The following is an 11,694-nucleotide window of genomic DNA, read 5'->3' as shown; positions in this document are numbered from 1 at the left end:
GGAACCTCAGTGCTTTGATTATGAAATGTCCCCAGCTTCTGCTGGCCTCTTAAATATTCTAACATCCCCCACAGAGAAATATAACTTATCCTAGTCTTCAACAATAAGCCTTTCTCTTCTCATCTTATCCATTACTCCCAGGACTTCTTCCAACTATAATGGCAAAAGTCGAATATATATTCTCAGTAACCCAAGACCTCCTTTTATTGGCCATGAGTATTCAAGATCAAATAATCAAACCCTTCAAAGGTTTTCGGAAAAAAAAAAGTAACTGACAAATCATGAAGGTGCAATGCACATATGAATGAGCTACTGTTGAGTGAATTTCTAATAGAAAAAAGAAAGTAATTGTTTTTCAGATTGCAACGAATCGTGCTCCCCCTATCTAGGCTTAGCATTAGACATCCTCATTAAGCCAACTTGTCATCAAGTGCTAAAGCATCATCATTGCATTCCAATTTGGGATGGACCCTCTTGGAGGTTGGCACGCCATGTGACAATTATCCCCTTACCGATGACTGCAAGACCATACATAAAGATGAAGTGCACTACATATCCCAAGCCTAGCTCTTAAATATTGATTGGTAAATCAAATGAAGAGGATCATCATCAACCCATGTTGGGTATTGTGAATTAGTGATGTGGAATTACCAATAGTTGTAACCATGACTGTAGAGACACTCCTAGCATAATCTGTTGTCATTGGGAACATAGTAGTAGTTCCAGCAATGGAGGAATGGATTCGTTCAGTTTGAGATAAGGCTTCGATGATGATCCAAGAGCATGTGAGAATTTTGTTTATTGTATGCTTAAGAACCGAAGCTCATTATAATAATAATGGTACAAATCACCATTGTCATCATCTACATGTTATCCTGATTACTGGGGTCGGAACATGAATCATATTCTATCAATTTGTTTTGAAAAATGTAAAACATTTCATTCCACAAGCAAAGAAAAACACAAGTACATAATAAAAGAAGGTCAAGAGGACCTACAAAAACTGTAGGCAGTTAGAGCAACTCCAACACACTCTCTATCGCACTCGCCATCCCCTCTCAACTGCCATTTTGGAGAGCCAAATCTAAAATGAGTCTCCAACACACTATCCAATCCCCACTCTCCAAAATGGAGAGTGAGATTTTCACTATCCATTTTGGCTAGCAAGTTTGGACTCTCTATCCCCCCTCAATTACTATTTTGGAGAGTCATTTTGGATTTTACGGGTCTCCAACGCACTAGCCATCTCCATCTCAATTAAAAAAATATAAAAGATTTATGGATAGCACAGTTAGAGTGTATACCCCTTGACTATCCAAAATAACTATCTATAATGGATAGCCATGTGCATATGGATATCATCTTTGGATATTCAAGGGGTATGCACTCCAACTATACTATCCAAAATGATTATTCATAAATATTTTTTTAATTCAACCCAAAATAGAGATGGATAGTGCATTGAAGACCCACAAAATTCAAAATGACTCTCCAAAATAGCAGTTGGGTCATGAAATTTTTTTGGAACCAAAAAATGGAGACTCCAAACTTGCTATCCAAAATGGAGAGTGGGATGGGTAGTACGTTGGAGACCCCTTATTTTGAATTTAACTCTCCAAAATAGCAGTTGAGAGAAGATGGAAAGTGGGATAGGGAGTGTGTTTGAGTGGTCTTACAGCCTAGTAATTGCAGAAAGAACAAAAACTGGGTTACACAACATCTAACACTAGCAACTACTTCTGGAAAAAATAAAGAAACTAGCAATTACTCAAATCAGCGTACTATTCCTCCTAAAGACAAAATCATCAAAAAACAAAACTCTCATTTCCTTATGGAGTTCGGACAATAGGAATAACATTATTTTGATCTCATGACAAATTTCTGTATCCAGTTCTCCCAATCATTTAAGATTTCTGATTTCTCTCTTTCCATGCATTCCCAATAGATTGTAAATGGTAATAGACTCCATAAAATCCCTCCTCCACCAGCAAAAGCAGGTGACTACCAACTTTTGAATGAAGTGAACACAACTTGTGGGAGAGATCCAACATATACAAAAGAGATCAAACAATAGTTCCTGATGGCTGACACTAGGTCACCAGTTGACCTTTTTCAACGTCAGATTTGATAATTGGGCAATAGTCTACTATGATGATCCCATAAATAAGATGATCAACCATCAAGATTTTGTCTAGTGTGGCGGTCCAACGAAAGAAAGCCATCTTGGATGGGATTTTGCTTCCCAAATCATATATACGAGAAATATGAAGAAGCTATGTTGCCATTTAACTCTATCATAAACTATGCAGTCAATGCATGTTCTTCCATATCTTTTTTTTGGTTTCATAAGTATGTTCTTCCATATCTTTTATTACTACCGCACCTTTTCTTCAGCCATATATTCATGTACAAAAATAGTGAAGTCCCACTTCTTCATTGTTTCCTTGAAATGGCTGCAATACACCTTTCAAAAGGAAAGAAAGAAATGGCTACAACTCACTATTACTATCTAATAAAAACCTACATAGCATTAATCACTCATTCCATTATCTTCCAAATCCAATATAATGATCAAGTACCTTTCTTGCATTAGTCACGCAAGGATAATCAAATCCATTCTAGGATAGAGTTCATCACTAGTGCTCTTCTCCTACCCCATATTGCAAGAATGAAGGAAAAAAGATCTTCAAAGGTAGACCCAAAAGTCTCTATGCCAACTATCCTTCGAAAACCTAATTCTATTTCCTAGAAAAACCTTATTCCTTACACTTCAATAAAATAAACTACTTGAATATCATACATAACCCTACAAATCCCATCTCTTTATAGACAATAGACTATCACTACCATCTACTTCATGTCATCACACAAGGTAGTCTCAATCAATTGCTCTTGAATGCATGACCTTACATCTCCGACATATAACACAACCTATCAGTAACAACTTAGCTCAATAGGTAGGGCAGAGAACTGTGAATATATATATTTTGATGGGTAAGCTGAACTTGGACCCGCGACATCAAAGTTGTTTAGCAATGTGTTAAACAAACTGAGCTATGGATCTAAGCCCGAGAACTGTGAATATGAATTTCACCAAAACAATTGAAACCAAGAAAAACAGTCTCTCGAACCACAAAAAAACCTTCGCCAGTCAAACATCTTTCCTATTCCAATATTCAAAAGCCTTATGTTTGGAGATCTTAAATTGTGAACTGCCTCTACAACTACACGTCCATGTTTCTCCACCATCAAGAATTCAGCTTCAGCATTGATTTAGGGTGCATCGCTAATGAGACCAAGGAGAAACTACTTTCCCTCGGACCATCATAGAGGAAGGTTCGTCCTGCCTTAAGCCCCCTTTGGTATGATAGAAACCTCCACTTTCAAAAGCCTCGCATGGAGGGGCACCTAAATTCGGCCTACCCACTAATAAATTTCCAACAACATCCCATATTAAAGGAAGTAAATAGCTAATGACATGAAATTTAATCAGAAAACTATACTAAATAATACTAATATAAGATTGCAATAATACTAATATAAGATTTCATTACGATAAGTCAGAAAACCCCAACAAACGTAGACGGAATAACAGTAATAATCAAATCCACAGAAGAACAGTGTAACATCTACAACCCCAAATTTTAAAAACCCTAACCCTAATTCCCTCTTCATACCACTTCTTTGGCAGGAGCAGGAACATCAGCAGAGATCTTAACGTACCCCATTTTCTTAGGGCTTTCAACATCATCAAAATCACCATTATCATCTTCAAATTCACGAACTTCATACCTGTTCGTGATCAGAGACCACGCCAAGTACATGGTAGCAGAGGTCAGAGCACCACAACCGACTCCGAAAAGCAAAGCCACAACAACGCTGAGAATATCTTCGGTTCGTTCACGGATCGAGCTGACACCAAAGGATCGGAATCGGGAGACAGGAGGACGACGGATCTCAGGATTGTCAGATGAGCGGAAGGGGATCGTACGGATGAATTTGAATTCGGAGTCGGATACGAAATCGGGGCGGCGGTCAAGGTCAACGAAGAGATCGGCTTGTTGTTTGGGGAAATCCCTAAATTCGCTGAAAAAGGCGATGAGACGAGAGGGGTTTTGGTTGTTAGAGGAGACGGAATTAGGATTTTCTGGGATTTGAAGATTGGGTTTGAAAGAGGTGATGGTGAAGGAGGAGATGAATAGGGTTTTGCAAGGATGGAAGTGGACGCCTGGTCTTGCGTTGACTCCAATGGCGAGAAGTCCGAATAAGAGAGAGATTGTGAGGAGTAGATGATGAGAAGAAGAAGACGCCATTGGAGATGGAAGCAAGAACAGAAGATTTAGATGAGAGAGATAAAGATAGAGATAGAGAAGCAGAAACAGAAACAATCGAAGAAATTCTATTTGTAGGAAGAAGACCCAGAAAAAGGTGGTAATTATGAGATACCCCTCCAGATTTTGATGAATTTATCAGATTCCCCGCGTTTTTCAAACTGATTATATACCTGTTTGATTTCGGCTTAACAAAATAAATAAAGAAATTATAAAATGACAAAAATACCTTTTTCTTGTACGGCAAGAGATCCTCATCTTTTTTGAGTTTCTATTGGGCACCCCAAATTTTACTTGTTTCACCCCAATTAAAATTAATAATAAATAAATCAAGAATAATGATTTTCTGATGCCCCACATACACCCTCCTATGCCCCCCTCACCATGGAATCGTTGATCATTTGCCTTGGGATACGTAGAATTCTAAATCCTTTTATGATGTATCCCGAGGCAATTGATCTATGATTCTATGATGAGGGCTTAGGGGGGGTGTCAAATTATCACGACTCATAAATCAATGGTTGAGAGTAATAGAAACTCTGTTTCTTTTTCTTTATTTAGATTTTTATTTGGCTTTTTGCTATATTTAAGATTTTTATATTATCCTAATGCTAATTCTAAACAATTACTAAAGATGTTTGAATGTGATATAATACTGATGTAATAACTTGAACCAAACTTTTACAATGTTTAAATGGTGATTTTAAAGATTAATCTTCAGTCTGCTCAAAGTTGACTATATCTTTAAAAGTAAACGTATTTGATCCTCAAAATAAATTGAAAAATCAAAAACCTATTTTATGAGACAAACAAGGGTGAATGTTTTTATTTATTTTTATTTTTTATAACCGAGAATCCATGAAGACAGTGGATTGGCCCCGTATTTGATCTTTGCCTAGATCATTAACATGTCCAATGACTAGTCCCGAGGTACATGCAACACCCGCATATTATTTGCACTAGGTAAATGAGGGTGCACCCTCGCAGGTGGAAATGATGAATGTTATTGGTAGAATTGAAATGTTGAGCTGTTGTTGTTGTATAATTTTAAGATAAAAAGGTCATTTTATTTTATATTAGTGTAGATAATTTTTTACAAATATCTTAATATATCGATCATTCTGATAATATAGATATGATAAAGATCATTTAAGATAAAGTTTATCCATGCTTACTCTATGTTTGTGCCGTTGCTTGTGGGCCATATGTGAGATTTAAATATATTTTAAATCATTCCACATAAACTTTATAAATCTAATTGTTAACTAAGATTATGAAATCACATATATCTCAGGAACATAAATCATGCTTCCTAATAGTTAAATTTAGGGGGCATACCTTGTGCCATTTGAATGGATTAAGTGAGTCAAATAATCCACGTGTATTTAATTCCAAACTCACCTTCGATTCGCTCTCTATCATTGATACGACCTTAGGGTTCTAGTGATTAATGGAGATCATTTCAATACAAAACAATAGCATCAATCTTTTGGTTGATTGACTCTCTCTCATTATTGGGAGACGTGGATTTGGACGAGATATGGTGCTCTAAGAGACTAGTTCTCTCGTCCCAAGTCTCGACTAATCAGGTCTATGGGTCTATATACCTTTATCATAAATAATAATAACAATAATACTGGAGTAAGTATATATAATAACTTAAAAAAAATATATATTTTACGGGATCATTCCAAAGTTTTTAACTTCAAATCGATTTTTCATGAAATTATAAAGACATAATGAATAGAATTTTTGTAAGATGATCTCCAAGTACGATGGATTAATGGCGACTTGACATACTATGCTTTTAAGGTAACTCAGAGCTTGATACCCTAAAAGAAAACTTCTATAATACCAACTTTTCAATATAACACACTGTTGATAAAATTTTAGATTACTTATTAGATAAGATTAAATAAACACCAATTATCTCTATCTCTTAATCTTATTTGTATAACATTGTTTTCATAGAAGTCCTAAAAGAAACAAAGAAAATTCATTCTCTTCTTCTAGAATCACAAAGACGTAGAGAGGTCAAAATTCTATATGATAAAAAAGTCAATTCTTGATGGGTCATCTCAAATTAATCTATTGCAATCATTTTAAAATGTTGCTTTGACATTTGAATCAACCTCTCCTCTCATTCTTTTTAATCTTTCAAATCAATTTTCTTATTCTTTTTGTAGGGTTTCTTTCTTCTTCCTCAAAGAGAACATCTCCGTGCTCTTTGAGTTGCAATTCACTTTTTGAATTTTTGCAAAAGTCAAAAGCCAACAAAGGGTCAAAAGCTGAAGTTACCTCGACCAATTTTTGATATCTTTGCTTTTATGGGATGAAAATTACAAGATTTCGATATGAAGATGTCTCACATTTTAGTCAGTGAGGAAAAAGTCTCGAATTGTTTATATGATTTTCGCTAAATAATGGTTGAACTCTTTTTTTTTTTTCCTTCTTTTGCTTGGTAGCTGAACACAATTAAGATGGATGAGTTATGATTTGATTTTATTTTATGTGTAATGATAGAATTGTCCTCATGCTTAGTTTATTGTTTTACAAACTCGGTATACATATCATAAACTTGCTAAAAGAAATTAAATTATCAATGTCTAGTATGGGTTTGAGCAATTCAAATTTCAATATAAAGATTATATAAATATTATTGTAGAACTTACAACAACCAAGCACCCGTGGCCTAATGGATAAGGCGTCTGACTTCTAATCAGGCGATTGTGGGTTCGAGTCCCACCGGGTGTGAATGTATTAAGGTTTTTTTTTTTATGTTTTTTGGCCTTTATGATAATTTAGATATATCCGTCAACATTTTGGTGATTATTTGAGATGCCCCCCCGTGTTTTTAAACTATTCACGTACACCCGGATATCAGTCTTCTCTCAAAGCCTAACAAAAAATGGCCTAAAATGCCCAACTCTTCGACCTCTCACCAAATAGGTAAATATGCTTCATTTTTCTTTGCAAAACCAGTAATCCTCAATCTTTAGGGTAAATTTTTTTGTCCTCCTCTTCGACCTACATATTTCACGAAAAGGGTAGGATTTTTGAGAAAGTAATAAATGACAGATTTTTGATAAAAAATCAAGGGTTTTCTTAAAAAAGATTGAAGTATATGAATTGAAAATGAGGTTGAGTAGAAATGGTCAATCTCCGAATAAATTCAAACCAATTCTTTATCCAATAATCTAAATTTCAATCAACAATAATCCCAACCCAAATCTCAACTACTAATACTCTTATGTAACACGATCTATTATATTATTGTACTCCACACAACTAACACTTTCAAGAGAAAATATAGGCACTCGGATGAGTTTTTTTTTTTTTTTTTTCAGGAGAAAAAACAAGGATTGTTTACATGAGAGTATATATGTTATATCGTTTTTGTTAATCTTCCTTGGTAGACTAGCTCGTGGGAATACCTCAAAACGTGGATGGGTATTCACATGCTCTCACTATTTTCAATCTTATTCAATTACTAGGGTTAGCAATATAATTTAAATTCCTCCTTTTTTTTGCATTCTTGGTAAAGTATTGACAAACTTTTTAAGAGAACTTCTATTTGTAGTTCAACTTTCTCTTAATAACACATTAATTAATGAAGATAAGGGCTTTTAGGTCACATTCTCCTAGCCTCTTAGAGGAGACCTAGGTCAAAGGGGAATATCATCAATTTGAAAAAATAAATAAAAAATAAGGGTATATATTTGCCAAAATGTGGAAAGGTTTGTTTAATCTTTTCTATCATAAGGAGATAAAAGTGAGAATTGTCGGTGTAAATCTACATTAATTAATATTTTTTTAAATTAAAAAAAAAATGTCTTACACTATTAAATTATACAATACGTTATAAGATTAAACTATGTATTTGAATTTCTAAAACAACATCTTTAATTATCAAAATATTAATTTTTGTAACTCATGAGAAAATGTGTGTAACCTTTGAGAGGTACATTAATAGAGCATCTTCAACATACTAGTTAAAGTTTGTTGACTTTTTTACTTTAAAGAGTGAAAGGTGAAACAATTGTCTCCAAGAGATTATTTAAAAGAAAATGTTAAAATAAAGAGGAGGCTTCCACCCTCTACATGTAGAGAGCCTCCAATGCTAGATATTTTAATGTTAAAAAATAAAAAACACTTTATGTACTAACTTAGTAAGATGTGGTTGGGCCGACATGGATTATTACGACGACAATTCAAAATAACAATCTTATGGATTTCATGGAAAAACTCATCCAAAAAAATAAGAATTTTTATTTTGAACTTGATTCAAGGTATTGAAAATAGATTGCTATTAAACTCCCAAAACTTAAAATTACAATATAATGATGAAAAATAATATGTTTTAAGAATTTTATCCTCTACAAGCCTGTAACATTGGATCATATATTTAGATGCCAAGGTGTGAGCTCACAACCCTTAGTAGGATTTAAGTAGATTTTAGCAAATGTTTATTTAAAAAATAAAATAATATTAAGTATTAAGAATTGAGAAATAAATATGGAATTGAAGTTGAGATCAAATTTTAAACTATCTAAAATAATTTTTGTTAATTTTTTTACAAAAAGATGTTCTTTATTACAAAGAAAACATGATTTAGAGATGCTCTTACATTTGAAGTATAGTGGTTCAAATTCACAATCTCCTAAAAACAATTAAGACCCTTAAAATTCAATTCCAACCAGAAAAATTTATCCTAGGGATATATTTCATATCTTCAAGATATATCTTCTATCTCGAACTTAAGATTTCATATTTTTAAGTATGAGATTGTGTGTATTTATAGAATCATTTTTAATAAATCTGTGGATTCCTCTCTAATAATATAAAATATAAATATATTTTTATGTTTTAACATTCTTTTGACAAGTAACAAATGTGTAATGATAATAACACACATTTTGAGAAATCTTTATTACATCAGCATGGGTCATTTCCCTAATCACCTATAACACTTTTACTTGAACAACATTTGCATGAGATTTGATTGATTTCTTTAACCAAAAAAGAAAAAGTACAACACTTTTACTTGAACAAAACTTGCAAGAGATTTGATTGGGTTCCTTTGACCAAAAAAAAAAACAGGGTAAGTGGGTGTATCCACACTCATAGCTAGTTCAACAATCATTTGTAAAATTGTGCAACCCATGATGGGCTAAGCCCTTTGTCCCAATGGTTGCCCATCATATCACCTAAAATGATAATCTAAGCCTCCTCATACTTGCTTTTAAGTAACCCCACCACTCTAAGTACATTACCATTGGTGCTCAACATAGTGCTTGGTTTGATTAACTATTCATTCATTTCCATACTCTTCCCTTCATTTTAAAGCAGCTTAGGCATAATTAGTGGAAATCCTCAAGTGCTTTGTTTGCCAGTTGAAGAAAAAGAAGATGTCAAAGTTGGTGTGCGATAGTCATTGAGAAAAAGAGTAGAATGAGGACTCAAAACTAATAATTATTGGCCATTCTTCATTCATGTATCTCTTACTTTATGTAGAGGTCTTGTTACATTGGTTGATTCTATACCATTACAATTGTTTTGTTACTTCTAAGCATGGTTTAATCGATTGATCTCGATTTGACTCGGTCCATTATAACAAGAATTTTCGAGTCAAGGGTTTAGACCCATAACTCAGTTGGTTTGACATATTTCAAAACAACATAGAGGTTGTGGGTCGTCCAGCTTACCCATAAAAATAAATTGTAACAAGAATTGTTGGGTCAAGGGGTTAGACCCATAGCTTAGTTGGTTTGACACATGAGCGCTGATTTTCTAACTAGAAAGTTTTCACTCGATCAATACTTAGTTGACATGGCACGAACATGGAACCATAGATCCTTTTTCCTCTAGATACACAACTGCACATCCTCATTGTGTATCTCGAGAAAAAGATCTATGTTTCTGCCTCCGTGCCATGTCAGACGAGTATTGACTGAGTGGAGACTTTCTAATTAGAAAATCATAATTCTTGACATATTGCAAAACAACTTAAAGATCGTGGGTTCAAGTCCAGCTAATCCATAAAAATAAATTACAACAATAATTGTCGAGTCAAGGGGTTAGACCCATAGCTGAGTTGGTTTGACATATTACAAAACAACTTAGAGTTCGTGGGTTCAAGTCCAACTTACCCATAAAAATAAATTGAGTTGTGATAATCTTACTACCCTACGTGGCATACTCAATTGACTACTTGACGTGTCAAGTTGGGGAATCGTAGATCTGCACTTCTCGGGATACATGATTCCCTCAAGATACATTTTTTATGGGGGAAGTGTAGCTGTGTATCTTGAGGAGCAGATATCTACAATTCTCGAACTTGTCACGTCAAGGTAGTCAATTGAGTTTGCCACGTAGGATAGTCAGATTATCACGATTCAAATAAATTATAGTAAGAATTGTCGAGATAAAGATTTATTTATTTTTTATTATTATTATTTATTTATTTATTATTATTATTATTATTTTTTTTTTTTTTGGGGGGGGGGGGGGGGGTTGTGAATTAAACCAAACTGATATTAAAGAAAAAATATTCCCAATATATAATACATATGTGTCCGCTAGAATCCATGACAACCATACTATATGAAAGAAAGGGAGAAATCTCGAATAACCTTGGTTTTGATAGATTTAACCTCCCTTCTTGCAAACCAAGACCCTTAAAACACGATGAATCACGGTTATGGAATCTGAGTCAATTCTATCTTCTCCACGGCCCTACCTTCATCATAGTGATTTCCCGACATAAAATTGGATCCTATTTGACTTTGACATAACCCATCAGACTCCCGATAATACTTTTTATACTTTAATAAAATAAAATAATAATAAGGTTAAATCAACTGGTTTTTAGTGTACCTTTAAATGATTTTCAAGAATTTAAATATTTATTATATTTGTTATAAGAGAAGATATTGTTATTTTAAAATATATTAATCCAATTAAATATTTATTATATTTGATAAACATAAGATATTGTTATTCTATCTTTATCCACAACGTGAAAAAAACCTATATTTGATGGCCTAAGGCCGTTGAATTTCATAAAATTTGACAGATCAAGGCGTCAAAAATTTTATTGTCAATTTTTTCTTTTTCGACTGATCGAAACAATTAAATAAATGGAGGATGGGAGAAATTTGATGACTCTAAGCTGTCGAATTGGGGATCATCAAAAATTTCAACGGCGATTGGCCATCAAAATTCGCTTTCTAAAATTAGTGGGCTTTGGCCTGTCGAATTTTTTTGTCAAAATTTTCCTTTTTTCACATTTGTGATCATAGTGATTTCCGATATAAAATTGAATCCTCTTTGACTTTGACAAAACCGAATTTGAAAAAAAAAA

The 11,694-nt window shown here is 33.7% G+C and overlaps 1 non-coding gene across 1 annotated transcript; it reads left to right on the top strand.

Moving 5' to 3' along the window:
• The first annotated feature begins 7,012 nt into the window (after window positions 1–7,012).
• On the top strand, window positions 7,013–7,085 carry TRNAR-UCU (transfer RNA arginine (anticodon UCU)). Its single transcript has one exon. It is a non-coding gene; the product is annotated as a tRNA-Arg (tRNA).
• The last annotated feature ends 4,609 nt before the right edge of the window (window positions 7,086–11,694 follow it).

This window comes from Akebia trifoliata, chromosome 4 (genome assembly GCF_017979445.1).
Source record: "Akebia trifoliata isolate Shusen 1 chromosome 4, ASM1797944v1, whole genome shotgun sequence".
In the NCBI taxonomy this organism is placed as follows: Eukaryota; Viridiplantae; Streptophyta; class Magnoliopsida; order Ranunculales; family Lardizabalaceae; genus Akebia; species Akebia trifoliata.
The sequence above is the reverse complement of the archived record's forward strand: the minus strand, read 5'-3'. Positions and strand labels throughout refer to the sequence as shown.